This window comes from Salvelinus fontinalis, unplaced genomic scaffold, assembly GCF_029448725.1.
Source record: "Salvelinus fontinalis isolate EN_2023a unplaced genomic scaffold, ASM2944872v1 scaffold_1803, whole genome shotgun sequence".
Taxonomy (NCBI): Eukaryota; Metazoa; Chordata; class Actinopteri; order Salmoniformes; family Salmonidae; genus Salvelinus; species Salvelinus fontinalis.
Window position 1 is genome coordinate 1 of NW_026602012.1, and position 27477 is coordinate 27477.

Here is a 27477-nt window from a genome sequence, read left to right on the forward strand (position 1 = left end):
GTGAGCTAGCCAGGCACGTAAAAAGTGATAATTACTTGGTCTGAATATCGTACAGCTCTGTTTGAGCAAAATATGGTGATCAGTGAGAATGTTGTTAATGGATCCTGTGGTGCATTCGGTTAGCGTGTTGTACTTATACAGCAGTATGCAGTAAATTGATGTCACGGTTGTGAGTTTGAGCCTCAGCAGATGCAAGTATTTTTCTTGAACCCTCTGCCTGTCTATTTCTTGTCGAGAAAAGGAGCATTGCTTCAAACCATTTAGGAGGACGTTTCATTGGTAATAGGTATGTCATTGAGATAAAAGGTCAGAGTGAAGGTATAGCTAGGATTCAAATCCATAGTCTTCTGTAACACCAGCTATGCCTGACACGTCAGCAATGCAGGGTGGCAAGCCTGCTCGAAAGTCCAAGCGGATGGCTGTTTGCAAAGTGAGTTCGTGCTTCGGAAGAGAAAAGATTCGCCCAACGTGGGGCTCGAACCCACGACCCTGAGATTAAGAGTCTCATGCTCTACCGACTGAGCTAGCCAGGCACGTAAAAAGTGATAATTACTTGGTCTGAATATCGTACAGCTCTGTTTGAGCAAAATATGGTGATCAGTGAGAGTGTTGTTAATGGATCCTGTGGTGCATTCGGTTAGCGTGTTGTACTTATACAGCAGTATGCAGTAAATTGATGTCACGATTGTGAGTTTGAGCCTCAGCAGATGCAAGTATTTTTCTTGAACCTTCTGCCTGTCTATTTCTTGTCGAGAAAAGGAGCATTGCTTCAAACCATTTAGGAGGACGTTTTATTGGTAATAGGTATGTCATTGAGATAAAAGGTCAGAGTGAAGGTATAGCTAGGATTCAAATCCATAGTCTTCTGTAACACCAGCTATGCCTGACATGTCAGCAATGCAGGGTGGCAAGCCTGCTCGAAAGTCCAAGCGGATGGCTGTTTGCAAAGTGAGTTCGTGCTTCGGAAGAGAAAAGTGTCACCCAACGTGGGGCTCGAAACCACGAGCCTGAGAGTAAGAGTCTCATGCTCTACCGACTAAGCTAGCCAGGCATCACAACATTAATATTTACTTGGTCTGAATATCGTACAGCTCTGTTTGAGCAAAATATGGTGATCAGTGAAAGTGTTGTTAATGGATCCTGTGGTGCATTCGGTTAGCGTGTTGTACTTATACAGCAGTATACAGTAAATTGATGTCACGGTTATGAGTTTGAGCCTCAGCAGATGCAAGTATTTTTCTTGAACCTTCTGCCTGTCTATTTCTTGTCGAGAAAAGGAGCATTGCTTCAAACCATTTAGGAGGACGTTTCATTGGTAATAGGTATGTCATTGAGATAAAAGGTCAGAGTGAAGGTATAGCTAGGATTCAAATCCATAGTCTTCTGTAAAACCAGCTATGCCTGACAAGACAGCAATGCAGGGTGGCAAGCCTGCTCGAATGTCCAAGCGGATGGCTGTTTGCAAAGTGAGTTCGTGCTTCGGAAGAGAAAAGATTCACCCAACGTGGGGCTCGAATCCACGACCCTGAGATTAAGAGTCTCATGCTCTACCGACTGAGCTAGCCAGGAACCTCAACAGTGATAATTACTTGGTCTGAATATCGTACAGCTCTGTTTGAGCAAAATATGGTGATCAGTGAGAATGTTGTTAATGGATCCTGTGGTGCATTCGGTTAGCGTGTTGTACTTATACAGCAGTATGCAGTAAATTGATGTCACGGTTGTGAGTTTGAGCCTCAGCAGATGCAAGTATTTTTCTTGAACCCTCTGCCTGTCTATTTCTTGTCGAGAAAAGGAGCATTGCTTCAAACAGTTTAGGAGGACGTTTCATTGGTAATAGGTATGTCATTGAGATAAAAGGTCAGAGTGAAGGTATAGCTAGGATTCAAATCCATAGTCTTCTGTAACACCAGCTATGCCTGACACGTCAGCAATGCAGGGTGGCAAGCCTGCTCGAAAGTCCAAGCGGATGGCTGTTTGCAAAGTGAGTTCGTGCTTCGGAAGAGAAACGATTCGCCCAACGTGGGGCTCGAACCCACGACCCTGAGATTAAGAGTCTCATGCTCTACCGACTGAGCTAGCCAGGCACGTAAAAAGTGATAATTACTTGGTCTGAATATCGTACAGCTCTGTTTGAGCAAAATATGGTGATCAGTGAGAGTGTTGTTAATGGATCCTGTGGTGCATTCGGTTAGCGTGTTGTACTTATACAGCAGTATGCAGTAAATTGATGTCACGATTGTGAGTTTGAGCCTCAGCAGATGCAAGTATTTTTCTTGAACCTTCTGCCTGTCTATTTCTTGTCGAGAAAAGGAGCATTGCTTCAAACCATTTAGGAGGACGTTTTATTGGTAATAGGTATGTCATTGAGATAAAAGGTCAGAGTGAAGGTATAGCTAGGATTCAAATCCATAGTCTTCTGTAACACCAGCTATGCCTGACATGTCAGCAATGCAGGGTGGCAAGCCTGCTCGAAAGTCCAAGCGGATGGCTGTTTGCAAAGTGAGTTCGTGCTTCGGAAGAGAAAAGTGTCACCCAACGTGGGGCTCGAAACCACGAGCCTGAGAGTAAGAGTCTCATGCTCTACCGACTAAGCTAGCCAGGCATCACAACATTAATATTTACTTGGTCTGAATATCGTACAGCTCTGTTTGAGCAAAATATGGTGATCAGTGAAAGTGTTGTTAATGGATCCTGTGGTGCATTCGGTTAGCGTGTTGTACTTATACAGCAGTATACAGTAAATTGATGTCACGGTTATGAGTTTGAGCCTCAGCAGATGCAAGTATTTTTCTTGAACCTTCTGCCTGTCTATTTCTTGTCGAGAAAAGGAGCATTGCTTCAAACCATTTAGGAGGACGTTTCATTGGTAATAGGTATGTCATTGAGATAAAAGGTCAGAGTGAAGGTATAGCTAGGATTCAAATCCATAGTCTTCTGTAAAACCAGCTATGCCTGACAAGACAGCAATGCAGGGTGGCAAGCCTGCTCGAATGTCCAAGCGGATGGCTGTTTGCAAAGTGAGTTCGTGCTTCGGAAGAGAAAAGATTCACCCAACGTGGGGCTCGAATCCACGACCCTGAGATTAAGAGTCTCATGCTCTACCGACTGAGCTAGCCAGGCACGTAAAAAGTGATAATTACTTGGTCTGAATATCGTACAGCTCTGTTTGAGCAAAATATGGTGATCAGTGAGAGTGTTGTTAATGGATCCTGTGGTGCATTCGGTTAGCGTGTTGTACTTATACAGCAGTATGCAGTAAATTGATGTCACGATTGTGAGTTTGAGCCTCAGCAGATGCAAGTATTTTTCTTGAACCTTCTGCCTGTCTATTTCTTGTCGAGAAAAGGAGCATTGCTTCAAACCATTTAGGAGGACGTTTTATTGGTAATAGGTATGTCATTGAGATAAAAGGTCAGAGTGAAGGTATAGCTAGGATTCAAATCCATAGTCTTCTGTAACACCAGCTATGCCTGACATGTCAGCAATGCAGGGTGGCAAGCCTGCTCGAAAGTCCAAGCGGATGGCTGTTTGCAAAGTGAGTTCGTGCTTCGGAAGAGAAAAGTGTCACCCAACGTGGGGCTCGAAACCACGAGCCTGAGAGTAAGAGTCTCATGCTCTACCGACTAAGCTAGCCAGGCATCACAACATTAATATTTACTTGGTCTGAATATCGTACAGCTCTGTTTGAGCAAAATATGGTGATCAGTGAAAGTGTTGTTAATGGATCCTGTGGTGCATTCGGTTAGCGTGTTGTACTTATACAGCAGTATACAGTAAATTGATGTCACGGTTATGAGTTTGAGCCTCAGCAGATGCAAGTATTTTTCTTGAACCTTCTGCCTGTCTATTTCTTGTCGAGAAAAGGAGCATTGCTTCAAACCATTTAGGAGGACGTTTCATTGGTAATAGGTATGTCATTGAGATAAAAGGTCAGAGTGAAGGTATAGCTAGGATTCAAATCCATAGTCTTCTGTAAAACCAGCTATGCCTGACAAGACAGCAATGCAGGGTGGCAAGCCTGCTCGAATGTCCAAGCGGATGGCTGTTTGCAAAGTGAGTTCGTGCTTCGGAAGAGAAAAGATTCACCCAACGTGGGGCTCGAATCCACGACCCTGAGATTAAGAGTCTCATGCTCTACCGACTGAGCTAGCCAGGAACCTCAACAGTGATAATTACTTGGTCTGAATATCGTACAGCTCTGTTTGAGCAAAATATGGTGATCAGTGAGAATGTTGTTAATGGATCCTGTGGTGCATTCGGTTAGCGTGTTGTACTTATACAGCAGTATGCAGTAAATTGATGTCACGGTTGTGAGTTTGAGCCTCAGCAGATGCAAGTATTTTTCTTGAACCTTCTGCCTGTCTATTTCTTGTCGAGAAAAGGAGCATTGCTTCAAACCATTTAGGAGGACGTTTCATTGGTAATAGGTCTGTCATTGAGATAAAAGGTCAGAGTGAAGGTATAGCTAGGATTCAAATCCATAGTCTTCTGTAAAACCAGCTATGCCTGACAAGTCAGCAATGCAGGGTGGCAAGCCTGCTCGAATGTCCAAGCGGATGGCTGTTTGCAAAGTGAGTTCGTGCTTCGGAAGAGAAAAGATTCGCCCAACGTGGGGCTCGAACCCACGACCCTGAGATTAAGAGTCTCATGCTCTACCGACTGAGCTAGCCAGGCACCTCAACAGTGATAATTACTTGGTCTGAATATCGTACAGCTCTGTTTGAGCAAAATATGGTGATCAGTGAGAATGTTGTTAATGGATCCTGTGGTGCATTCGGTTAGCGTGTTGTACTTATACAGCAGTATGCAGTAAATTGATGTCACGGTTGTGAGTTTGAGCCTCAGCAGATGCAAGTATTTTTCTTGAACCTTCTGCCTGTCTATTTCTTGTCGAGATAAGGAGCATTGCTTCAAACCATTTAGGAGGACGTTTCATTGGTAATAGGTATGTCATTGAGATAAAAGGTCAGAGTGAAGGTATAGCTAGGATTCAAATCTATAGTCTTCTGTAACACCAGCTATGCCTGACAAGTCAGCAATGCAGGGTGGCAAGCCTGCTCGAATGTCCAAGCTGATGGCTGTTTGCAAAGTGAGTTCGTGCTTCGGAAGAGAAATGAATCACCCAACGTGGGGCTCGAACCCACGACTCTGAGATTAAGAGTCTCATGCTCTACCGACTGAGCTAGCCAGGCACCTCAACAGTGATAATTACTTGGTCTGAATATCGTACAGCTCTGTTTGAGCAAAATATGGTGATCAGTGAGAATGTTGTTAATGGATCCTGTGGTGCATTCGGTTAGCGTGTTGTACTTATACAGCAGTATGCAGTAAATTGATGTCACGGTTGTGAGTTTGAGCCTCCGCAGATGCAAGCATTTTTCTTGAACCCTCTGCCTGTCTATTTCTTGTCGAGAAAAGGAGCATTGCTTCAAACCATTTAGGAGGTCGTTTCATTGGTAATAGGTATGTCATTGAGATAAAAGGTCAGAGTGAAGGTATAGCTAGGATTCAAATCCATAGTCTTCTGTAACACCAGCTATGCCTGACATGTCAGCAATGCAGGGTGGCAAGCCTGCTCGAAAGTCCAAGCGGATGGCTGTTTGCAAAGTGAGTTCGTGCTTCGGAAGAGAAAAGTGTCACCCAACGTGGGGCTCGAAACCACGAGCCTGAGATTAAGAGTCTCATGCTCTACCGACTGAGCTAGCCAGGCATCTCAACATTAATAATTACTTGGTCTGAATATCGTACAGCTCTGTTTGAGCAAAATATGGTGATCAGTGAGAGTGTTTTTAATGGATCCTGTGGTGCATTCGGTTAGCGTGTTGTACTTATACAGCAGTATGCAGTAAATTGATGTCACGGTTGTGAGTTTGAGCCTCAGCAGATGCAAGTATTTTTCTTGAACCTTCTGCCTGTCTATTTCTTGTCGAGAAAAGGAGCATTGCTTCAAACCATTTAGGAGGACGTTTCATTGGTAATAGGTATGTCATTGAGATAAAAGGTCAGAGTGAAGGTATAGCTAGGATTCAAATCCATAGTCTTCTGTAAAACCAGCTATGCCTGACAAGTCAGCAATGCAGGGTGGCAAGCCTGCTCGAATGTCCAAGCGGATGGCTGTTTGCAAAGTGAGTTCGTGCTTCGGAAGAGAAAAGATTCGCCCAACGTGGGGCTCGAACCCACGACCCTGAGATTAAGAGTCTCATGCTCTACCGACTGAGCTAGCCAGGCACCTCAACAGTGATAATTACTTGGTCTGAATATCGTACAGCTCTGTTTGAGCAAAATATGGTGATCAGTGAGAATGTTGTTAATGGATCCTGTGGTGCATTCGGTTAGCGTGTTGTACTTATACAGCAGTATGCAGTAAATTGATGTCACGGTTGTGAGTTTGAGCCTCAGCAGATGCAAGTATTTTTCTTGAACCTTCTGCCTGTCTATTTCTTGTCGAGAAAAGGAGCATTGCTTCAAACCATTTAGGAGGACGTTTCATTGGTAATAGGTATGTCATTGAGATAAAAGGTCAGAGTGAAGGTATAGCTAGGATTCAAATCCATAGTCTTCTGTAACACCAGCTATGCCTGACATGTCAGCAATGCAGGGTGGCAAGCCTGCTCGAATGTCCAAGCGGATGGCTGTTTGCAAAGTGAGTTCGTGCTTCGGAAGAGAAAAGTGTCACCCAACGTGGGGCTCGAACCCACGACCCTGAGATTAAGAGTCTCATGCTCTACCGACTGAGCTAGCCAGGCACCTCAACAGTGATAATTACTTGGTCTGAATATCGTACAGCTCTGTTTGAGCAAAATATGGTGATCAGTGAGAATGTTGTTAATGGATCCTGTGGTGCATTCGGTTAGCGTGTTGTACTTATACAGCAGTATGCAGTAAATTGATGTCACGGTTGTGAGTTTGAGCCTCAGCAGATGCAAGTATTTTTCTTGAACCTTCTGCCTGTCTATTTCTTGTCGAGAAAAGGAGCATTGCTTCAAACCATTTAGGAGGACGTTTCATTGGTAATAGGTATGTCATTGAGATAAAAGGTCAGAGTGAAGGTATAGCTAGGATTCAAATCCATAGTCTTCTGTAACACCAGCTATGCCTGACAAGTCAGCAATGCAGGGTGGCAAGCCTGCTCGAATGTCCAAGCGGATGGCTGTTTGCAAAGTGAGTTCGTGCTTCGGAAGAGAAAAGATTCACCCAACGTGGGGCTCGAACCCACGACCCTGAGATTAAGAGTCTCATGCTCTACCGACTGAGCTAGCCAGGCACCTCAACAGTGATAATTACTTGGTCTGAATATCGTACAGCTCTGTTTGAGCAAAATATGGTGATCAGTGAGAATGTTGTTAATGGATCCTGTGGTGCATTCGGTTAGCGTGTTGTACTTATACAGCAGTATGCAGTAAATTGATGTCACGGTTGTGAGTTTGAGCCTCAGCAGATGCAAGTATTTTTCTTGAACCTTCTGCCTGTCTATTTCTTGTCGAGAAAAGGAGCATTGCTTCAAACCATTTAGGAGGACGTTTCATTGGTAATAGGTATGTCATTGAGATAAAAGGTCAGAGTGAAGGTATAGCTAGGATTCAAATCCATAGTCTTCTGTAAAACCAGCTATGCCTGACAAGTCAGCAATGCAGGGTGGCAAGCCTGCTCGAATGTCCAAGCGGATGGCTGTTTGCAAAGTGAGTTCGTGCTTCGGAAGAGAAAAGATTCGCCCAACGTGGGGCTCGAACCCACGACCCTGAGATTAAGAGTCTCATGCTCTACCGACTGAGCTAGCCAGGCACCTCAACAGTGATAATTACTTGGTCTGAATATCGTACAGCTCTGTTTGAGCAAAATATGGTGATCAGTGAGAATGTTGTTAATGGATCCTGTGGTGCATTCGGTTAGCGTGTTGTACTTATACAGCAGTATGCAGTAAATTGATGTCACGGTTGTGAGTTTGAGCCTCAGCAGATGCAAGTATTTTTCTTGAACCTTCTGCCTGTCTATTTCTTGTCGAGAAAAGGAGCATTGCTTCAAACCATTTAGGAGGACGTTTCATTGGTAATAGGTATGTCATTGAGATAAAAGGTCAGAGTGAAGGTATAGCTAGGATTCAAATCCATAGTCTTCTGTAACACCAGCTATGCCTGACATGTCAGCAATGCAGGGTGGCAAGCCTGCTCGAATGTCCAAGCGGATGGCTGTTTGCAAAGTGAGTTCGTGCTTCGGAAGAGAAAAGTGTCACCCAACGTGGGGCTCGAACCCACGACCCTGAGATTAAGAGTCTCATGCTCTACCGACTGAGCTAGCCAGGCATCTCAACAGTAATAATTACTTGGTCTGAATATCGTACAGCTCTGTTTGAGCAAAATATGGTGATCAGTGAGAAGTGTTGTTAATGGATCCTGTGGTGCATTCGGTTAGCGTGTTGTACTTATACAGCAGTATGCAGTAAATTGATGTCACGGTTGTGAGTTTGAGCCTCAGCAGATGCAAGTATTTTTCTTGAACCTTCTGCCTGTCTATTTCTTGTCGAGAAAAGGAGCATTGCTTCAAACCATTTAGGAGGACGTTTCATTGGTAATAGGTATGTCATTGAGATAAAAGGTCAGAGTGAAGGTATAGCTAGGATTCAAATCCATAGTCTTCTGTAAAACCAGCTATGCCTGACAAGTCAGCAATGCAGGGTGGCAAGCCTGCTCGAATGTCCAAGCGGATGGCTGTTTGCAAAGTGAGTTCGTGCTTCGGAAGAGAAAAGATTCGCCCAACGTGGGGCTCGAACCCACGACCCTGAGATTAAGAGTCTCATGCTCTACCGACTGAGCTAGCCAGGCACCTCAACAGTGATAATTACTTGGTCTGAATATCGTACAGCTCTGTTTGAGCAAAATATGGTGATCAGTGAGAATGTTGTTAATGGATCCTGTGGTGCATTCGGTTAGCGTGTTGTACTTATACAGCAGTATGCAGTAAATTGATGTCACGGTTGTGAGTTTGAGCCTCAGCAGATGCAAGTATTTTTCTTGAACCTTCTGCCTGTCTATTTCTTGTCGAGAAAAGGAGCATTGCTTCAAACCATTTAGGAGGACGTTTCATTGGTAATAGGTATGTCATTGAGATAAAAGGTCAGAGTGAAGGTATAGCTAGGATTCAAATCCATAGTCTTCTGTAAAACCAGCTATGCCTGACAAGTCAGCAATGCAGGGTGGCAAGCCTGCTCGAATGTCCAAGCGGATGGCTGTTTGCAAAGTGAGTTCGTGCTTCGGAAGAGAAAAGATTCGCCCAACGTGGGGCTCGAACCCACGACCCTGAGATTAAGAGTCTCATGCTCTACCGACTGAGCTAGCCAGGCACTTCAACAGTGATAATTACTTGGTCTGAATATCGTACAGCTCTGTTTGAGCAAAATATGGTGATCAGTGAGAATGTTGTTAATGGATCCTGTGGTGCATTCGGTTAGCGTGTTGTACTTATACAGCAGTATGCAGTAAATTGATGTCACGGTTGTGAGTTTGAGCCTCAGCAGATGCAAGTATTTTTCTTGAACCTTCTGCCTGTCTATTTCTTGTCGAGAAAAGGAGCATTGCTTCAAACCATTTAGGAGGACGTTTCATTGGTAATAGGTATGTCATTGAGATAAAAGGTCAGAGTGAAGGTATAGCTAGGATTCAAATCCATAGTCTTCTGTAAAACCAGCTATGCCTGACAAGTCAGCAATGCAGGGTGGCAAGCCTGCTCGAATGTCCAAGCTGATGGCTGTTTGCAAAGTGAGTTCGTGCTTCGGAAGAGAAAAGTGTCACCCAACGTGGGGCTCGAACCCACGACCCTGAGATTAAGAGTCTCATGCTCTACCGACTGAGCTAGCCAGGCACCTCAACAGTGATAATTACTTGGTCTGAATATCGTACAGCTCTGTTTGAGCAAAATATGGTGATCAGTGAGAGTGTTGTTAATGGATCCTGTGGTGCATTCGGTTAGCGTGTTGTACTTATACAGCAGTATGCAGTAAATTGATGTCACGGTTATGAGTTTGAGCCTCAGCAGATGCAAGTATTTTTCTTGAACCTTCTGCCTGTCTATTTCTTGTCGAGAAAAGGAGCATTGCTTCAAACCATTTAGGAGGACGTTTCATTGGTAATAGGTATGTCATTGAGATAAAAGGTCAGAGTGAAGGTATAGCTAGGATTCAAATCCATAGTCTTCTGTAAAACCAGCTATGCCTGACAAGTCAGCAATGCAGGGTGGCAAGCCTGCTCGAATGTCCAAGCGGATGGCTGTTTGCAAAGTGAGTTCGTGCTTCGGAAGAGAAAAGTGTCACCCAACGTGGGGCTCGAACCCACGACCCTGAGATTAAGAGTCTCATGCTCTACCGACTGAGCTAGCCAGGCACCTCAACAGAGATAATTACTTGGTCTGAATATCGTACAGCTCTGTTTGAGCAAAATATGGTGATCAGTGAGAATGTTGTTAATGGATCCTGTGGTGCATTCGGTTAGCGTGTTGTACTTATACAGCAGTATGCAGTAAATTGATGTCACGGTTGTGAGTTTGAGCCTCAGCAGATGCAAGTATTTTTCTTGAACCTTCTGCCTGTCTATTTCTTGTCGAGAAAAGGAGCATTGCTTCAAACCATTTAGGAGGACGTTTCATTGGTAATAGGTATGTCATTGAGATAAAAGGTCAGAGTGAAGGTATAGCTAGGATTCAAATCCATAGTCTTCTGTAAAACCAGCTATGCCTGACACGTCAGCAATGCAGGGTGGCAAGCCTGCTCGAATGTCCAAGCGGATGGCTGTTTGCAAAGTGAGTTCGTGCTTCGGAAGAGAAAAGATTCGCCCAACGTGGGGCTCGAACCCACGACCCTGAGATTAAGAGTCTCATGCTCTACCGACTGAGCTAGCCAGGCAACTCAACAGTGATAATTACTTGGTCTGAATATCGTACAGCTCTGTTTGAGCAAAATATGGTGATCAGTGAGAGTGTTGTTAATGGATCCTGTGGTGCATTCGGTTAGCGTGTTGTACTTATACAGCAGTATGCAGTAAATTGATGTCACGGTTATGAGTTTGAGCCTCAGCAGATGCAAGTATTTTTCTTGAACCTTCTGCCTGTCTATTTCTTGTCGAGAAAAGGAGCATTGCTTCAAACCATTTAGGAGGACGTTTCATTGGTAATAGGTATGTCATTGAGATAAAAGGTCAGAGTGAAGGTATAGCTAGGATTCAAATCCATAGTCTTCTGTAAAACCAGCTATGCCTGACAAGACAGCAATGCAGGGTGGCAAGCCTGCTCGAATGTCCAAGCGGATGGCTGTTTGCAAAGTGAGTTCGTGCTTCGGAAGAGAAAAGATTCACCCAACGTGGGGCTCGAACCCACGACCCTGAGATTAAGAGTCTCATGCTGTACCGACTGAGCTAGCCAGGCACCTCAACAGTGATAATTACTTGGTCTGAATAGCGTACAGCTCTGTTTGAGCAAAATATGGTGATCAGTGAGAATGTTGTTAATGGATCCTGTGGTGCATTCGGTTAGCGTGTTGTACTTATACAGCAGTATGCAGTAAATTGATGTCACGGTTGTGAGTTTGAGCCTCAGCAGATGCAAGTATTTTTCTTGAACCTTCTGCCTGTCTATTTCTTGTCGAGAAAAGGAGCATTGCTTCAAACCATTTAGGAGGACGTTTCATTGGTAATAGGTCTGTCATTGAGATAAAAGGTCAGAGTGAAGGTATAGCTAGGATTCAAATCCATAGTCTTCTGTAACACCAGCTATGCCTGACACGTCAGCAATGCAGGGTGGCAAGCCTGCTCGAAAGTCCAAGCGGATGGCTGTTTGCAAAGTGAGTTCGTGCTTCGGAAGAGAAAAGATTCGCCCAACGTGGGGCTCGAACCCACGACCCTGAGATTAAGAGTCTCATGCTCTACCGACTGAGCTAGCCAGGCACCTCAACAGTAATAATTACTTGGTCTGAATATCGTACAGCTCTGTTTGAGCAAAATATGGTGATCAGTGAAAGTGTTGTTAATGGATCCTGTGGTGCATTCGGTTAGCGTGTTGTACTTATACAGCAGTATGCAGTAAATTGATGTCACGGTTGTGAGTTTGAGCCTCAGCAGATGCAAGTATTTTTCTTGAACCTTCTGCCTGTCTATTTCTTGTCGAGAAAAGGAGCATTGCTTCAAACCATTTAGGAGGACGTTTCATTGGTAATAGGTATGTCATTGAGATAAAAGGTCAGAGTGAAGGTATAGCTAGGATTCAAATCCATAGTCTTCTGTAAAACCAGCTATGCCTGACAAGTCAGCAATGCAGGGTGGCAAGCCTGCTCGAATGTCCAAGCTGATGGCTGTTTGCAAAGTGAGTTCGTGCTTCGGAAGAGAATAGTGTCACCCAACGTGGGGCTCGAACCCACGACCCTGAGATTAAGAGTCTCATGCTCTACCGACTGAGCTAGCCAGGCATATCAACATTAATAATAACTTGGTCTGAATATCGTACAGCTCTGTCTGAGCAAAATATGGTGATCAGTGAGAGTGTTGTTAATGGATCCTGTGGTGCATTCGGTTAGCGTGTTGTACTTATACAGCAGTATGCAGTAAATTGATGTCACGGTTATGAGTTTGAGCCTCAGCAGATGCAAGTATTTTTCTTGAACCTTCTGCCTGTCTATTTCTTGTCGAGAAAAGGAGCATTGCTTCAAACCATTTAGGAGGACGTTTCATTGGTAATAGGTATGTCATTGAGATAAAAGGTCAGAGTGAAGGTATAGCTAGGATTCAAATCCATAGTCTTCTGTAAAACCAGCTATGCCTGACAAGACAGCAATGCAGGGTGGCAAGCCTGCTCGAATGTCCAAGCGGATGGCTGTTTGCAAAGTGAGTTCGTGCTTCGGAAGATAAAAGATTCACCGAGCGTGGGGCTCGAACCCACGACCCTGAGATTAAGAGTCTCATGCTCTACCGACTGAGCTAGCCAGGCAACTCAACAGTGATAATTACTTGGTCTGAATATCGTACAGCTCTGTTTGAGCAAAATATGGTGATCAGTGAGAATGTTGTTAATGGATCCTGTGGTGCATTCGGTTAGCGTGTTGTACTTATACAGCAGTATGCAGTAAATTGATGTCACGGTTGTGAGTTTGAGCCTCAGCAGATGCAAGTATTTTTCTTGAACCTTCTGCCTGTCTATTTCTTGTCGAGAAAAGGAGCATTGCTTCAAACCATTTAGGAGGACGTTTCATTGGTAATAGGTCTGTCATTGAGATAAAAGGTCAGAGTGAAGGTATAGCTAGGATTCAAATCCATAGTCTTCTGTAAAACCAGCTATGCCTGACAAGTCAGCAATGCAGGGTGGCAAGCCTGCTCGAATGTCCAAGCGGATGGCTGTTTGCAAAGTGAGTTCGTGCTTCGGAAGAGAAAAGATTCGCCCAACGTGGGGCTCGAACCCACGACCCTGAGATAAAGAGTCTCCTGCTCTACCGACTGAGCTAGCCAGGCACTTCAACAGTGATAATTACTTGGTCTGAATATCGTACAGCTCTGTTTGAGCAAAATATGGTGATCAGTGAGAATGTTGTTAATGGATCCTGTGGTGCATTCGGTTAGCGTGTTGTACTTATACAGCAGTATGCAGTAAATTGATGTCACGGTTGTGAGTTTGAGCCTCAGCAGATGCAAGTATTTTTCTTGAACCCTCTGCCTGTCTATTTCTTGTTGAGAAAAGGAGCATTGCTTCAAACCATTTAGGAGGACGTTTCATTGGTAATAGGTCTGTCATTGAGATAAAAGGTCAGAGTGAAGGTATAGCTAGGATTCAAATCCATAGTCTTCTGTAACACCAGCTATGCCTGACATGTCAGCAATGCAGGGTGGCAAGCCTGCTCGAAAGTCCAAGCGGATGGCTGTTTGCAAAGTGAGTTCGTGCTTCAGAAGAGAAAAGTGTCACCCAACGTGGGGCTCGAAACCACGAGCCTGAGATTAAGAGTCTCATGCTCTACCGACTGAGCTTGCCAGGCATCTCAACATTAATAATTACTTGGTCTGAATATCGTACAGCTTTGTTTGAGCAAAATATGGTGATCAGTGAAAGTGTTGTTAATGGATCCTGTGGTGCATTCGGTTAGCGTGTTGTACTTATACAGCAGTATGCAGTAAATTGATGTCACGGTTATGAGTTTGAGCCTCAGCAGATGCAAGTATTTTTCTTGAACCTTCTGCCTGTCTATTTCTTGTCGAGAAAAGGAGCATTGCTTCAAACCATTTAGGAGGACGTTTCATTGGTAATAGGTATGTCATTGAGATAAAAGGTCAGAGTGAAGGTATAGCTAGGATTCAAATCCATAGTCTTCTGTAAAACCAGCTATGCCTGACAAGTCAGCAATGCAGGGTGGCAAGCCTGCTCGAATGTCCAAGCGGATGGCTGTTTGCAAAGTGAGTTCGTGCTTCGGAAGAGAAAAGATTCACCCAACGTGGGGCTCGAACCCACGACCCTGAGATTAAGAGTCTCATGCTCTACCGACTGAGCTAGCCAGGCACTTCAACAGTGATAATTACTTGGTCTGAATATCGTACAGCTCTGTTTGAGCAAAATATGGTGATCAGTGAGAATGTTGTTAATGGATCCTGTGGTGCATTCGGTTAGCGTGTTGTACTTATACAGCAGTATGCAGTAAATTGATGTCACGGTTGTGAGTTTGAGCCTCAGCAGATGCAAGTATTTTTCTTGAACCTTCTGCCTGTCTATTTCTTGTCGAGAAAAGGAGCATTGCTTCAAACCATTTAGGAGGACGTTTCATTGGTAATAGGTATGTCATTGAGATAAAAGGTCAGAGTGAAGGTATAGCTAGGATTCAAATCCATAGTCTTCTGTAAAACCAGCTATGCCTGACAAGTCAGCAATGCAGGGTGGCAAGCCTGCTCGAATGTCCAAGCTGATGGCTGTTTGCAAAGTGAGTTCGTGCTTCGGAAGAGAAAAGTGTCACCCAACGTGGGGCTCGAACCCACGAACCTGAGATTAAGAGTTTCATGCTCTACCGACTGAGCTAGCCAGGCATATCAACATTAATAATTACTTGGTCTGAATATCGTACAGCTCTGTCTGAGCAAAATATGGTGATCAGTGAGAGTGTTGTTAATGGATCCTGTGGTGCATTCGGTTAGCGTGTTGTACTTATACAGCAGTATGCAGTAAATTGATGTCACGGTTATGAGTTTGAGCCTCAGCAGATGCAAGTATTTTTCTTGAACCTTCTGCCTGTCTATTTCTTGTCGAGAAAAGGAGCATTGCTTCAAACCATTTAGGAGGACGTTTCATTGGTAATAGGTATGTCATTGAGATAAAAGGTCAGAGTGAAGGTATAGCTAGGATTCAAATCCATAGTCTTCTGTAAAACCAGCTATGCCTGACAAGACAGCAATGCAGGGTGGCAAGCCTGCTCGAATGTCCAAGCGGATGACTGTTTGCAAAGTGAGTTCGTGCTTCGGAAGAGAAAAGATTCACCCAACGTGGGGCTCGAACCCACGACCCTGAGATTAAGAGTCTCATGCTCTACCGACTGAGCTAGCCAGGCACCTCAACAGTGATAATTACTTGGTCTGAATAGCGTACAGCTCTGTTTGAGCAAAATATGGGGATCAGTGAGAATGTTGTTAATGGATCCTGTGGTGCATTCGGTTAGCGTGTTGTACTTATACAGCAGTATGCAGTAAATTGATGTCACGGTTGTGAGTTTGAGCCTCAGCAGATGCAAGTATTTTTCTTGAACCTTCTGCCTGTCTATTTCTTGTCGAGAAAAGGAGCATTGCTTCAAACCATTTAGGAGGACGTTTCATTGGTAATAGGTCTGTCATTGAGATAAAAGGTCAGAGTGAAGGTATAGCTAGGATTCAAATCCATAGTCTTCTGTAACACCAGCTATGCCTGACACGTCAGCAATGCAGAGTGGCAAGCCTGCTCGAAAGTCCAAGCGGATGGCTGTTTGCAAAGTGAGTTCGTATTTCGGAAGAGAAAAGATTCGCCCAACGTGGGGCTCGAACCCAAGACCTGAGATTAAGAGTCACATGCTCTACCGACTGAGCTAGCCAGGCACCTCAAGAGTAATAATTACTTGGTCTGAATATCGTACAGCTCTGTTTGAGCAAAATATGGTGATCAGTGAAAGTGTTGTTAATGGATCCTGTGGTGCATTCGGTTAGCGTGTTGTACTTATACAGCAGTATGCAGTAAATTGATGTCACGGTTGTGAGTTTGAGCCTCAGCAGATGCAAGTATTTTTCTTGAACCTTCTGCCTGTCTATTTCTTGTCGAGAAAAGGAGCATTGCTTCAAACCATTTAGGAGGACGTTTCATTGGTAATAGGTATGTCATTGAGATAAAAGGTCAGAGTGAAGGTATAGCTAGGATTCAAATCCATAGTCTTCTGTAAAACCAGCTATGCCTGACAAGTCAGCAATGCAGGGTGGCAAGCCTGCTCGAATGTCCAAGCTGATGGCTGTTTGCAAAGTGAGTTCGTGCTTCGGAAGAGAATAGTGTCACCCAACGTGGGGCTCGAACCCACGACCCTGAGATTAAGAGTCTCATGCTCTACCGACTGAGCTAGCCAGGCATATCAACATTAATAATTACTTGGTCTGAATATCGTACAGCTCTGTTTGAGCAAAATATGGTGATCAGTGAGAATGTTGTTAATGGATCCTGTGGTGCATTCGGTTAGCGTGTTGTACTTATACAGCAGTATGCAGTAAATTGATGTCACGGTTGTGAGTTTGAGCCTCAGCAGATGCAAGTATTTTTCTTGAACCTTCTGCCTGTCTATTTCTTGTCGAGAAAAGGAGCATTGCTTCAAACCATTTAGGAGGACGTTTCATTGGTAATAGGTATGTCATTGAGATAAAAGGTCAGAGTGAAGGTATAGCTAGGATTCAAATCCATAGTCTTCTGTAAAACCAGCTATGCCTGACAAGTCAGCAATGCAGGGTGGCAAGCCTGCTCGAATGTCCAAGCTGATGGCTGTTTGCAAAGTGAGTTCGTGCTTCGGAAGAGAAAAGTGTCACCCAACGTGGGGCTCGAACCCACGAACCTGAGATTAAGAGTTTCATGCTCTACCGACTGAGCTAGCCAGGCATATCAACATTAATAATTACTTGGTCTGAATATCGTACAGCTCTGTCTGAGCAAAATATGGTGATCAGTGAGAGTGTTGTTAATGGATCCTGTGGTGCATTCGGTTAGCGTGTTGTACTTATACAGCAGTATGCAGTAAATTGATGTCACGGTTATGAGTTTGAGCCTCAGCAGATGCAAGTATTTTTCTTGAACCTTCTGCCTGTCTATTTCTTGTCGAGAAAAGGAGCATTGCTTCAAACCATTTAGGAGGACGTTTCATTGGTAATAGGTATGTCATTGAGATAAAAGGTCAGAGTGAAGGTATAGCTAGGATTCAAATCCATAGTCTTCTGTAAAACTAGCTATGCCTGACAAGACAGCAATGCAGGGTGGCAAGCCTGCTCGAATGTCCAAGCGGATGACTGTTTGCAAAGTGAGTTCGTGCTTCGGAAGAGAAAAGATTCACCCAACGTGGGGCTCGAACCCACGACGCTGAGATTAAGAGTCTCATGCTCTACCGACTGAGCTAGCCAGGCACCTCAACAGTGATAATTACTTGGTCTGAATAGCGTACAGCTCTGTTTGAGCAAAATATGGGGATCAGTGAGAATGTTGTTAATGGATCCTGTGGTGCATTCGGTTAGCGTGTTGTACTTATACAGCAGTATGCAGTAAATTGATGTCACGGTTGTGAGTTTGAGCCTCAGCAGATGCAAGTATTTTTCTTGAACCTTCTGCCTGTCTATTTCTTGTCGAGAAAAGGAGCATTGCTTCAAACCATTTAGGAGGACGTTTCATTGGTAATAGGTCTGTCATTGAGATAAAAGGTCAGAGTGAAGGTATAGCTAGGATTCAAATCCATAGTCTTCTGTAACACCAGCTATGCCTGACACGTCAGCAATGCAGAGTGGCAATTCTGCTCGAAAGTCCAAGCGGATGGCTGTTTGCAAAGTGAGTTCGTATTTCGGAAGAGAAAAGATTCGCCCAACGTGGGGCTCGAACCCAAGACCTGAGATTAAGAGTCACATGCTCTACCGACTGAGCTAGCCAGGCACCTCAAGAGTAATAATTACTTGGTCTGAATATCGTACAGCTCTGTTTGAGCAAAATATGGTGATCAGTGAAAGTGTTGTTAATGGATCCTGTGGTGCATTCGGTTAGCGTGTTGTACTTATACAGCAGTATGCAGTAAATTGATGTCACGGTTGTGAGTTTGAGCCTCAGCAGATGCAAGTATTTTTCTTGAACCTTCTGCCTGTCTATTTCTTGTCGAGAAAAGGAGCATTGCTTCAAACCATTTAGGAGGACGTTTCATTGGTAATAGGTATGTCATTGAGATAAAAGGTCAGAGTGAAGGTATAGCTAGGATTCAAATCCATAGTCTTCTGTAAAACCAGCTATGCCTGACAAGTCAGCAATGCAGGGTGGCAAGCCTGCTCGAATGTCCAAGCTGATGGCTGTTTGCAAAGTGAGTTCGTGCTTCGGAAGAGAATAGTGTCACCCAACGTGGGGCTCGAACCCACGACCCTGAGATTAAGAGTCTCATGCTCTACCGACTGAGCTAGCCAGGCATATCAACATTAATAATTACTTGGTCTGAATATCGTACAGCTCTGTTTGAGCAAAATATGGTGATCAGTGAGAATGTTGTTAATGGATCCTGTGGTGCATTCGGTTAGCGTGTTGTACTTATACAGCAGTATGCAGTAAATTGATGTCACGGTTGTGAGTTTGAGCCTCAGCAGATGCAAGTATTTTTCTTGAACCTTCTGCCTGTCTATTTCTTGTCGAGAAAAGGAGCATTGCTTCAAACCATTTAGGAGGACGTTTCATTGGTAATAGGTATGTCATTGAGATAAAAGGTCAGAGTGAAGGTATAGCTAGGATTCAAATCCATAGTCTTCTGTAAAACCAGCTATGCCTGACAAGTCAGCAATGCAGGGTGGCAAGCCTGCTCGAATGTCCAAGCTGATGGCTGTTTGCAAAGTGAGTTCGTGCTTCGGAAGAGAAAAGTGTCACCCAACGTGGGGCTCGAACCCACGAACCTGAGATTAAGAGTTTCATGCTCTACCGACTGAGCTAGCCAGGCATATCAACATTAATAATTACTTGGTCTGAATATCGTACAGCTCTGTCTGAGCAAAATATGGTGATCAGTGAGAGTGTTGTTAATGGATCCTGTGGTGCATTCGGTTAGCGTGTTGTACTTATACAGCAGTATGCAGTAAATTGATGTCACGGTTATGAGTTTGAGCCTCAGCAGATGCAAGTATTTTTCTTGAACCTTCTGCCTGTCTATTTCTTGTCGAGAAAAGGAGCATTGCTTCAAACCATTTAGGAGGACGTTTCATTGGTAATAGGTATGTCATTGAGATAAAAGGTCAGAGTGAAGGTATAGCTAGGATTCAAATCCATAGTCTTCTGTAAAACTAGCTATGCCTGACAAGACAGCAATGCAGGGTGGCAAGCCTGCTCGAATGTCCAAGCGGATGACTGTTTGCAAAGTGAGTTCGTGCTTCGGAAGAGAAAAGATTCACCCAACGTGGGGCTCGAACCCACGACGCTGAGATTAAGAGTCTCATGCTCTACCGACTGAGCTAGCCAGGCACCTCAACAGTGATAATTACTTGGTCTGAATAGCGTACAGCTCTGTTTGAGCAAAATATGGGGATCAGTGAGAATGTTGTTAATGGATCCTGTGGTGCATTCGGTTAGCGTGTTGTACTTATACAGCAGTATGCAGTAAATTGATGTCACGGTTGTGAGTTTGAGCCTCAGCAGATGCAAGTATTTTTCTTGAACCTTCTGCCTGTCTATTTCTTGTCGAGAAAAGGAGCATTGCTTCAAACCATTTAGGAGGACGTTTCATTGGTAATAGGTCTGTCATTGAGATAAAAGGTCAGAGTGAAGGTATAGCTAGGATTCAAATCCATAGTCTTCTGTAACACCAGCTATGCCTGACACGTCAGCAATGCAGAGTGGCAAGCCTGCTCGAAAGTCCAAGCGGATGGCTGTTTGCAAAGTGAGTTCGTATTTCGGAAGAGAAAAGATTCGCCCAACGTGGGGCTCGAACCCAAGACCTGAGATTAAGAGTCACATGCTCTACCGACTGAGCTAGCCAGGCACCTCAAGAGTAATAATTACTTGGTCTGAATATCGTACAGCTCTGTTTGAGCAAAATATGGTGATCAGTGAAAGTGTTGTTAATGGATCCTGTGGTGCATTCGGTTAGCGTGTTGTACTTATACAGCAGTATGCAGTAAATTGATGTCACGGTTGTGAGTTTGAGCCTCAGCAGATGCAAGTATTTTTCTTGAACCTTCTGCCTGTCTATTTCTTGTCGAGAAAAGGAGCATTGCTTCAAACCATTTAGGAGGACGTTTCATTGGTAATAGGTATGTCATTGAGATAAAAGGTCAGAGTGAAGGTATAGCTAGGATTCAAATCCATAGTCTTCTGTAAAACCAGCTATGCCTGACAAGTCAGCAATGCAGGGTGGCAAGCCTGCTCGAATGTCCAAGCTGATGGCTGTTTGCAAAGTGAGTTCGTGCTTCGGAAGAGAATAGTGTCACCCAACGTGGGGCTCGAACCCACGACCCTGAGATTAAGAGTCTCATGCTCTACCGACTGAGCTAGCCAGGCATATCAACATTAATAATTACTTGGTCTGAATATCGTACAGCTCTGTTTGAGCAAAATATGGTGATCAGTGAGAATGTTGTTAATGGATCCTGTGGTGCATTCGGTTAGCGTGTTGTACTTATACAGCAGTATGCAGTAAATTGATGTCACGGTTGTGAGTTTGAGCCTCAGCAGATGCAAGTATTTTTCTTGAACCCTCTGCCTGTCTATTTCTTGTCGAGAAAAGGAGCATTGCTTCAAACCATTTAGGAGGACGTTTCATTGGTTATAGGTATGTCATTGAGATAAAAGGTCAGAGTGAAGGTATAGCTAGGATTCAAATCCATAGTCTTCTGTAACACCAGCTATGCCTGACACGTCAGCAATGCAGAGTGGCAAGCCTGCTGGGAAGTCCAAGCGGATGGCTGTTTGCAAAGTGAGTTCGTGCTTCGGAAGAGAAAAGATTCGCCCAACGTGGGGCTCGAACCCAAGACCCTGAGATTAAGAGTCACATGCTCTACCGACTGAGCTAGCCAGGCACCTCAAGAGTAATAATTACTTGGTCTGAATATCGTACAGCTCTGTTTGAGCAAAATATGGTGATCAGTGAGAATGTTGTTAATGGATCCTGTGGTGCATTCGGTTAGCGTGTTGTACTTATACAGCAGTATGCAGTAAATTGATGTCACGGTTGTGAGTTTGAGCCTCAGCAGATGCAAGTATTTTTCTTGAACCCTCTGCCTGTCTATTTCTTGTTGAGAAAAGGAGCATTGCTTCAAACCATTTAGGAGGACGTTTCATTGGTTATAGGTATGTCATTGAGATAAAAGGTCAGAGTGAAGGTATAGCTAGGATTCAAATCCATAGTCTTCTGTAACACCAGCTATGCCTGACACGTCAGCAATGCAGAGTGGCAAGCCTGCTGGAAAGTCCAAGCGGATGGCTGTTTGCAAAGTGAGTTCGTGCTTCGGAAGAGAAAAGATTCACCCAACGTGGGGCTCGAACCCACGACCCTGAGATTAAGAGTCTCATGCTCTACCGACTGAGCTAGCCAGGCACTTCAACAGTGATAATTACTTGGTCTGAATATCGTACAGCTCTGTTTGAGCAAAATATGGTGATCAGTGAGAATGTTGTTAATGGATCCTGTGGTGCATTCGGTTAGCGTGTTGTACTTATACAGCAGTATGCAGTAAATTGATGTCACGGTTGTGAGTTTGAGCCTCAGCAGATGCAAGTATTTTTCTTGAACCTTCTGCCTGTCTATTTCTTGTCGAGAAAAGGAGCATTGCTTCAAACCATTTAGGAGGACGTTTCATTGGTAATAGGTCTGTCATTGAGATAAAAGGTCAGAGTGAAGGTATAGCTAGGATTCAAATCCATAGTCTTCTGTAAAACCAGCTATGCCTGACAAGTCAGCAATGCAGGGTGGCAAGCCTGCTCGAATGTCCAAGCGGATGGCTGTTTGCAAAGTGAGTTCGTGCTTCGGAAGAGAAAAGATTTGCCCAACGTGGGGCTCGAACCCACGACCCTGAGATTAAGAGTCTCATGTTCTACCGACTGAGCTAGCCAAGCACTTCAACAGTGATAATTACTTGGTCTGAATATCGTATAGCTCTGTTTGAGCAAAATATGGTGATCAGTGAGAATGTTGTTAATGGATCCTGTGGTGCATTCGGTTAGCGTGTTGTACTTATACAGCAGTATGCAGTAAATTGATGTCACGGTTGTGAGTTTGAGCCTCAGCAGATGCAAGTATTTTTCTTGAACCCTCTGCCTGTCTATTTCTTGTTGAGAAAAGGAGCATTGCTTCAAACCATTTAGGAGGACGTTTCATTGGTAATAGGTATGTCATTGAGATAAAAGGTCAGAGTGAAGGTATAGCTAGGATTCAAATCCATAGTCTTCTGTAACACCAGCTATGCCTGACACGTCAGCAATGCAGGGTGGCAAGCCTGCTGGAAAGTCCAAGCGGATGGCTGTTTTCAAAGTGAGTTCGTGCTTCGGAAGAGAAAAGTTTCGCCCAACTTGGGGCTTGAACCCACGACCCTGAGATCAAGAGTCTCATGCTCTACCGACTGAGCTAGCCAGGCATCTCAACATTAATAATAACTTGGTCTGAATATCGTACAGCTCTGTTTGAGCAAAATATGGTGATCAGTGAGAGTGTTGTTAATGGATCCTGTGGTGCATTCGGTTAGCGTGTTGTACTTATACAGCAGTATGCAGTAAATTGATGTCACGGTTGTGAGTTTGAGCCTCAGCAGATGCAAGTATTTTTCTTGAACCTTCTGCCTGTCTATTTCTTGTCGAGAAAAGGAGCATTGCTTCAAACCATTTAGGAGGACGTTTCATTGGTAATAGGTATGTCATTGAGATAAAAGGTCAGAGTGAAGGTATAGCTAGGATTCAAATCCATAGTCTTCTGTAAAACCAGCTATGCCTGACAAGTCAGCAATGCAGGGTGGCAAGCCTGCTCGAATGTCCAAGCGGATGGCTGTTTGCAAAGTGAGTTCGTGCTTCGGAAGAGAAAAGATTCCCCCAACGTGGGGCTCGAACCCACGACCCTGAGATTAAGAGTCTCATGCTCTACCGACTGAGCTAGCCAGGCACTTCAACAGTGATAATTACTTGGTCTGAATATCGTATAGCTCTGTTTGAGCAAAATATGGGGATCAGTGAGAATGTTGTTAATGGATCCTGTGGTGCATTCGGTTAGCGTGTTGTACTTATACAGCAGTATGCAGTAAATTGATGTCACGGTTGTGAGTTTGAGCCTCAGCAGATGAAAGTATTTTTCTTGAACCCTCTGCCTGTCTATTTCTTGTTGAGAAAAGGAGCATTGCTTCAAACCATTTAGGAGGACGTTTCATTGGTAATAGGTATGTCATTGAGATAAAAGGTCAGAGTGAAGGTATAGCTAGGATTCAAATCCATAGTCTTCTGTAACACCAGCTATGCCTGACACGTCAGCAATGCAGGGTGGCAAGCCTGCTCGAAAGTCCAAGCGGATGGCTGTTTTCAAAGTGAGTTCGTGCTTCGGAAGAGAAAAGTTTCGCCCAACTTGGGGCTTGAACCCACGACCCTGAGATCAAGAGTCTCATGCTCTACCGACTGAGCTAGCCAGGCATCTCAACATTAATAATAACTTGGTCTGAATATCGTACAGCTCTGTTTGAGCAAAATATGGTGATCAGTGAGAGTGTTGTTAATGGATCCTGTGGTGCATTCGGTTAGCGTGTTGTACTTATACAGCAGTATGCAGTAAATTGATGTCACGGTTGTGAGTTTGAGCCTCAGCAGATGCAAGTATTTTTCTTGAACCTTCTGCCTGTCTATTTCTTGTCGAGAAAAGGAGCATTGCTTCAAACCATTTAGGAGGACGTTTCATTGGTAATAGGTCTGTCATTGAGATAAAAGGTCAGAGTGAAGGTATAGCTAGGATTCAAATCCATAGTCTTCTGTAAAACCAGCTATGCCTGACAAGTCAGCAATGCAGGGTGGCAAGCCTGCTCGAATGTCCAAGCGGATGGCTGTTTGCAAAGTGAGTTCGTGCTTCGGAAGAGAAAAGACTCCCCCAACATGGGGCTCGAACCCACGACCCTGAGATTAAGAGTCTCATGCTCTACCGACTGAGCTAGCCAGGCACTTCAACAGTGAAAATTACTTGGTCTGAATATCGTATAGCTCTGTTTGAGCAAAATATGGGGATCAGTGAGAATGTTGTTAATGGATCCTGTGGTGCATTCGGTTAGCGTGTTGTACTTATACAGCAGTATGCAGTAAATTGATGTCACGGTTGTGAGTTTGAGCCTCAGCAGATGCAAGTATTTTTCTTGAACCCTCTGCCTGTCTATTTCTTGTTGAGAAAAGGAGCATTGCTTCAAACCATTTAGGAGGACGTTTCATTGGTAATAGGTATGTCATTGAGATAAAAGGTCAGAGTGAAGGTATAGCTAGGATTCAAATGCATAGTCTTCTGTAACACCAGCTATGCCTGACACGTCAGCAATGCAGGGTGGCAAGCCTGCTCGAAAGTCCAAGCGGATGGCTGTTTGCAAAGTGAGTTCGTGCTTCGGAAGAGAAAAGATTCGCCCAAAGTGGGGCTCGAACCCACGACCCTGAGATTAAGAGTCTCATGCTCTACCGACTGAGCTAGCCAGGCACCTCAACAGTGATAATTACTTGGTCTGCCTATCGTACAGCTCTGTTTGAGCAAAATATGGTGATCAGTGAGAATGTTGTTAATGGATCCTGTGGTGCATTCGGTTAGCGTGTTGTACTTATACAGCAGTATGCAGTAAATTGATGTCACGGTTATGAGTTTGAGCCTCAGCAGATGCAAGTATTTTTCTTGAACCTTCTGCCTGTCTATTTCTTGTCGAGAAAAGGAGCATTGCTTCAAACTATTTAGGAGGACGTTTCATTGGTAATAGGTCTGTCATTGAGATAAAAGGTCAGAGTGAAGGTATAGCTAGGATTCAAATCCATAGTCTTCTGTAAAACCAGCTATGCCTGACAAGTCAGCAATGCAGGGTGGCAAGCCTGCTCGAATGTCCAAGCGGATGGCTGTTTGCAAAGTGAGTTCGTGCTTCGGAAGAGAAAAGATTCGCCCAACGTGGGGCTCGAACCCACGACCCTGAGATTAAGAGTCTCATGCTCTACCGACTGAGCTAGCCAGGCACTTCAACAGTGATAATTACTTGGTCTGAATATCGTACAGCTCTGTTTGAGCAAAATATGGAGATCAGTGAGAATGTTGTTAATGGATCGTGTGGTGCATTCGGTTAGCGTGTTGTACTTATACAGCAGTATGCAGTAAATTGATGTCACGGTTGTGAGTTTGAGCCTCAGCAGATGCAAGTATTTTTCTTGAACCTTCTGCCTGTCTATTTCTTGTCGAGAAAAGGAGCATTGCTTCAAACCATTTAGGAGGACGTTTCATTGGTAATAGGTCTGTCATTGAGATAAAAGGTCAGAGTGAAGGTATAGCTAGGATTCAAATCCATAGTCTTCTGTAAAACCAGCTATGCCTGACAAGTCAGCAATGCAGGGTGGCAAGCCTGCTCGAATGTCCAAGCGGATGGCTGTTTGCAAAGTGAGTTCGTGCTTCGGAAGAGAAAAGACTCCCCCAACATGGGGCTCGAACCCACGACCCTGAGATTAAGAGTCTCATGCTCTACCGACTGAGCTAGCCAGGCACTTCAACAGTGATAATTACTTGGTCTGAATATCGTATAGCTCTGTTTGAGCAAAATATGGGGATCAGTGAGAATGTTGTTAATGGATCCTGTGGTGCATTCGGTTAGCGTGTTGTACTTATACAGCAGTATGCAGTAAATTGATGTCACGGTTGTGAGTTTGAGCCTCAGCAGATGCAAGTATTTTTCTTGAACCCTCTGCCTGTCTATTTCTTGTTGAGAAAAGGAGCATTGCTTCAAACCATTTAGGAGGACGTTTCATTGGTAATAGGTATGTCATTGAGATAAAAGGTCAGAGTGAAGGTATAGCTAGGATTCAAATGCATAGTCTTCTGTAACACCAGCTATGCCTGACACGTCAGCAATGCAGGGTGGCAAGCCTGCTCGAAAGTCCAAGCGGATGGCTGTTTGCAAAGTGAGTTCGTGCTTCGGAAGAGAAAAGATTCGCCCAAAGTGGGGCTCGAACCCACGACCCTGAGATTAAGAGCCTCATGCTCTACCGACTGAGCTAGCCAGGCACCTCAACAGTGATAATTACTTGGTCTGCCTATCGTACAGCTCTGTTTGAGCAAAATATGGTGATCAGTAAGAATGTTGTTAATGGATCCTGTGGTGCATTCGGTTAGCGTGTTGTACTTATACAGCAGTATGCAGTAAATTGATGTCACGGTTATGAGTTTGAGCCTCAGCAGATGCAAGTATTTTTCTTGAACCTTCTGCCTGTCTATTTCTTGTCGAGAAAAGGAGCATTGCTTCAAACCATTTAGGAGGACGTTTCATTGGTAATAGGTCTGTCATTGAGATAAAAGGTCAGAGTGAAGGTATAGCTAGGATTCAAATCCATAGTCTTCTGTAAAACCAGCTATGCCTGACAAGTCAGCAATGCAGGGTGGCAAGCCTGCTCGAATGTCCAAGCGGATGGCTGTTTGCAAAGTGAGTTCGTGCTTCAGAAGAGAAAAGATTCGCCCAACGTGGGGCTCGAACCCACGACCCTGAGATTAAGAGTCTCATGCTCTACCGACTGAGCTAGCCAGGCACTTCAACAGTGATAATTACTTGGTCTGAATATCGTACAGCTCTGTTTGAGCAAAATATGGAGATCAGTGAGAATGTTGTTAATGGATCCTGTGGTGCATTCGGTTAGCGTGTTGTACTTATACAGCAGTATGCAGTAAATTGATGTCACGGTTGTGAGTTTGAGCCTCAGCAGATGCAAGTATTTTTCTTGAACCCTCTGCCTGTCTATTTCTTGTTGAGAAAAGGAGCACTGCTTCAAACCATTTAGGAGGACGTTTCATTGGTAATAGGTATGTCATTGAGATAAAAGGTCAGAGTGAAGGTATAGCTAGGATTCAAATCCATAGTCTTCTGTAACACCAGCTATGCCTGACACGTCAGCAATGCAGGGTGGCAAGCCTGCTGGAAAGTCCAAGCGGATGGCTGTTTGCAAAGTGAGTTCGTGCTTCGGAAGAGAAAAGATTCGCCCAACGTGGGGCTCGAACCCACGACCCTGAGTTTAAGAGTCACATGCTCTACCGACTGAGCTAGCCAGGCACCTCAAGAG

General features: G+C 44.3%; 23 non-coding genes across 23 annotated transcripts; all 23 read right to left on the minus strand.

Annotated features, from left to right (window-relative positions):
• Positions 1–460: 460 nt before the first annotated feature.
• Positions 461–533, minus strand: trnak-cuu (transfer RNA lysine (anticodon CUU)). The gene has a single exon. It is a non-coding gene; the product is annotated as a tRNA-Lys (tRNA).
• A 1481-nt stretch (positions 534–2014) lies between these two features.
• On the minus strand, positions 2015–2087 carry trnak-cuu (transfer RNA lysine (anticodon CUU)). Its single transcript has one exon. It is a non-coding gene; the product is annotated as a tRNA-Lys (tRNA).
• A 2517-nt stretch (positions 2088–4604) lies between these two features.
• On the minus strand, positions 4605–4677 carry trnak-cuu (transfer RNA lysine (anticodon CUU)). The gene has a single exon. It is a non-coding gene; the product is annotated as a tRNA-Lys (tRNA).
• A 1481-nt stretch (positions 4678–6158) lies between these two features.
• On the minus strand, positions 6159–6231 carry trnak-cuu (transfer RNA lysine (anticodon CUU)). The gene has a single exon. It is a non-coding gene; the product is annotated as a tRNA-Lys (tRNA).
• Positions 6232–6676: 445 nt separating this feature from the next.
• On the minus strand, positions 6677–6749 carry trnak-cuu (transfer RNA lysine (anticodon CUU)). The gene has a single exon. It is a non-coding gene; the product is annotated as a tRNA-Lys (tRNA).
• Positions 6750–7194: 445 nt separating this feature from the next.
• Positions 7195–7267, minus strand: trnak-cuu (transfer RNA lysine (anticodon CUU)). The gene has a single exon. It is a non-coding gene; the product is annotated as a tRNA-Lys (tRNA).
• Positions 7268–7712: 445 nt separating this feature from the next.
• Positions 7713–7785, minus strand: trnak-cuu (transfer RNA lysine (anticodon CUU)). The gene has a single exon. It is a non-coding gene; the product is annotated as a tRNA-Lys (tRNA).
• A 445-nt stretch (positions 7786–8230) lies between these two features.
• trnak-cuu (transfer RNA lysine (anticodon CUU)) lies at positions 8231–8303 on the minus strand. The gene has a single exon. It is a non-coding gene; the product is annotated as a tRNA-Lys (tRNA).
• Positions 8304–8749: 446 nt separating this feature from the next.
• Positions 8750–8822, minus strand: trnak-cuu (transfer RNA lysine (anticodon CUU)). Its single transcript has one exon. It is a non-coding gene; the product is annotated as a tRNA-Lys (tRNA).
• A 445-nt stretch (positions 8823–9267) lies between these two features.
• On the minus strand, positions 9268–9340 carry trnak-cuu (transfer RNA lysine (anticodon CUU)). The gene has a single exon. It is a non-coding gene; the product is annotated as a tRNA-Lys (tRNA).
• Positions 9341–9785: 445 nt separating this feature from the next.
• Positions 9786–9858, minus strand: trnak-cuu (transfer RNA lysine (anticodon CUU)). The gene has a single exon. It is a non-coding gene; the product is annotated as a tRNA-Lys (tRNA).
• A 445-nt stretch (positions 9859–10303) lies between these two features.
• Positions 10304–10376, minus strand: trnak-cuu (transfer RNA lysine (anticodon CUU)). Its single transcript has one exon. It is a non-coding gene; the product is annotated as a tRNA-Lys (tRNA).
• Positions 10377–10821: 445 nt separating this feature from the next.
• On the minus strand, positions 10822–10894 carry trnak-cuu (transfer RNA lysine (anticodon CUU)). The gene has a single exon. It is a non-coding gene; the product is annotated as a tRNA-Lys (tRNA).
• A 963-nt stretch (positions 10895–11857) lies between these two features.
• Positions 11858–11930, minus strand: trnak-cuu (transfer RNA lysine (anticodon CUU)). The gene has a single exon. It is a non-coding gene; the product is annotated as a tRNA-Lys (tRNA).
• A 445-nt stretch (positions 11931–12375) lies between these two features.
• trnak-cuu (transfer RNA lysine (anticodon CUU)) lies at positions 12376–12448 on the minus strand. The gene has a single exon. It is a non-coding gene; the product is annotated as a tRNA-Lys (tRNA).
• A 1999-nt stretch (positions 12449–14447) lies between these two features.
• trnak-cuu (transfer RNA lysine (anticodon CUU)) lies at positions 14448–14520 on the minus strand. Its single transcript has one exon. It is a non-coding gene; the product is annotated as a tRNA-Lys (tRNA).
• Positions 14521–15483: 963 nt separating this feature from the next.
• On the minus strand, positions 15484–15556 carry trnak-cuu (transfer RNA lysine (anticodon CUU)). Its single transcript has one exon. It is a non-coding gene; the product is annotated as a tRNA-Lys (tRNA).
• Positions 15557–16518: 962 nt separating this feature from the next.
• Positions 16519–16591, minus strand: trnak-cuu (transfer RNA lysine (anticodon CUU)). Its single transcript has one exon. It is a non-coding gene; the product is annotated as a tRNA-Lys (tRNA).
• Positions 16592–18589: 1998 nt separating this feature from the next.
• Positions 18590–18662, minus strand: trnak-cuu (transfer RNA lysine (anticodon CUU)). The gene has a single exon. It is a non-coding gene; the product is annotated as a tRNA-Lys (tRNA).
• A 1998-nt stretch (positions 18663–20660) lies between these two features.
• On the minus strand, positions 20661–20733 carry trnak-cuu (transfer RNA lysine (anticodon CUU)). Its single transcript has one exon. It is a non-coding gene; the product is annotated as a tRNA-Lys (tRNA).
• A 963-nt stretch (positions 20734–21696) lies between these two features.
• Positions 21697–21769, minus strand: trnak-cuu (transfer RNA lysine (anticodon CUU)). Its single transcript has one exon. It is a non-coding gene; the product is annotated as a tRNA-Lys (tRNA).
• A 3553-nt stretch (positions 21770–25322) lies between these two features.
• On the minus strand, positions 25323–25395 carry trnak-cuu (transfer RNA lysine (anticodon CUU)). Its single transcript has one exon. It is a non-coding gene; the product is annotated as a tRNA-Lys (tRNA).
• A 1481-nt stretch (positions 25396–26876) lies between these two features.
• trnak-cuu (transfer RNA lysine (anticodon CUU)) lies at positions 26877–26949 on the minus strand. The gene has a single exon. It is a non-coding gene; the product is annotated as a tRNA-Lys (tRNA).
• Between the last annotated feature and the right edge of the window lie 528 nt (positions 26950–27477).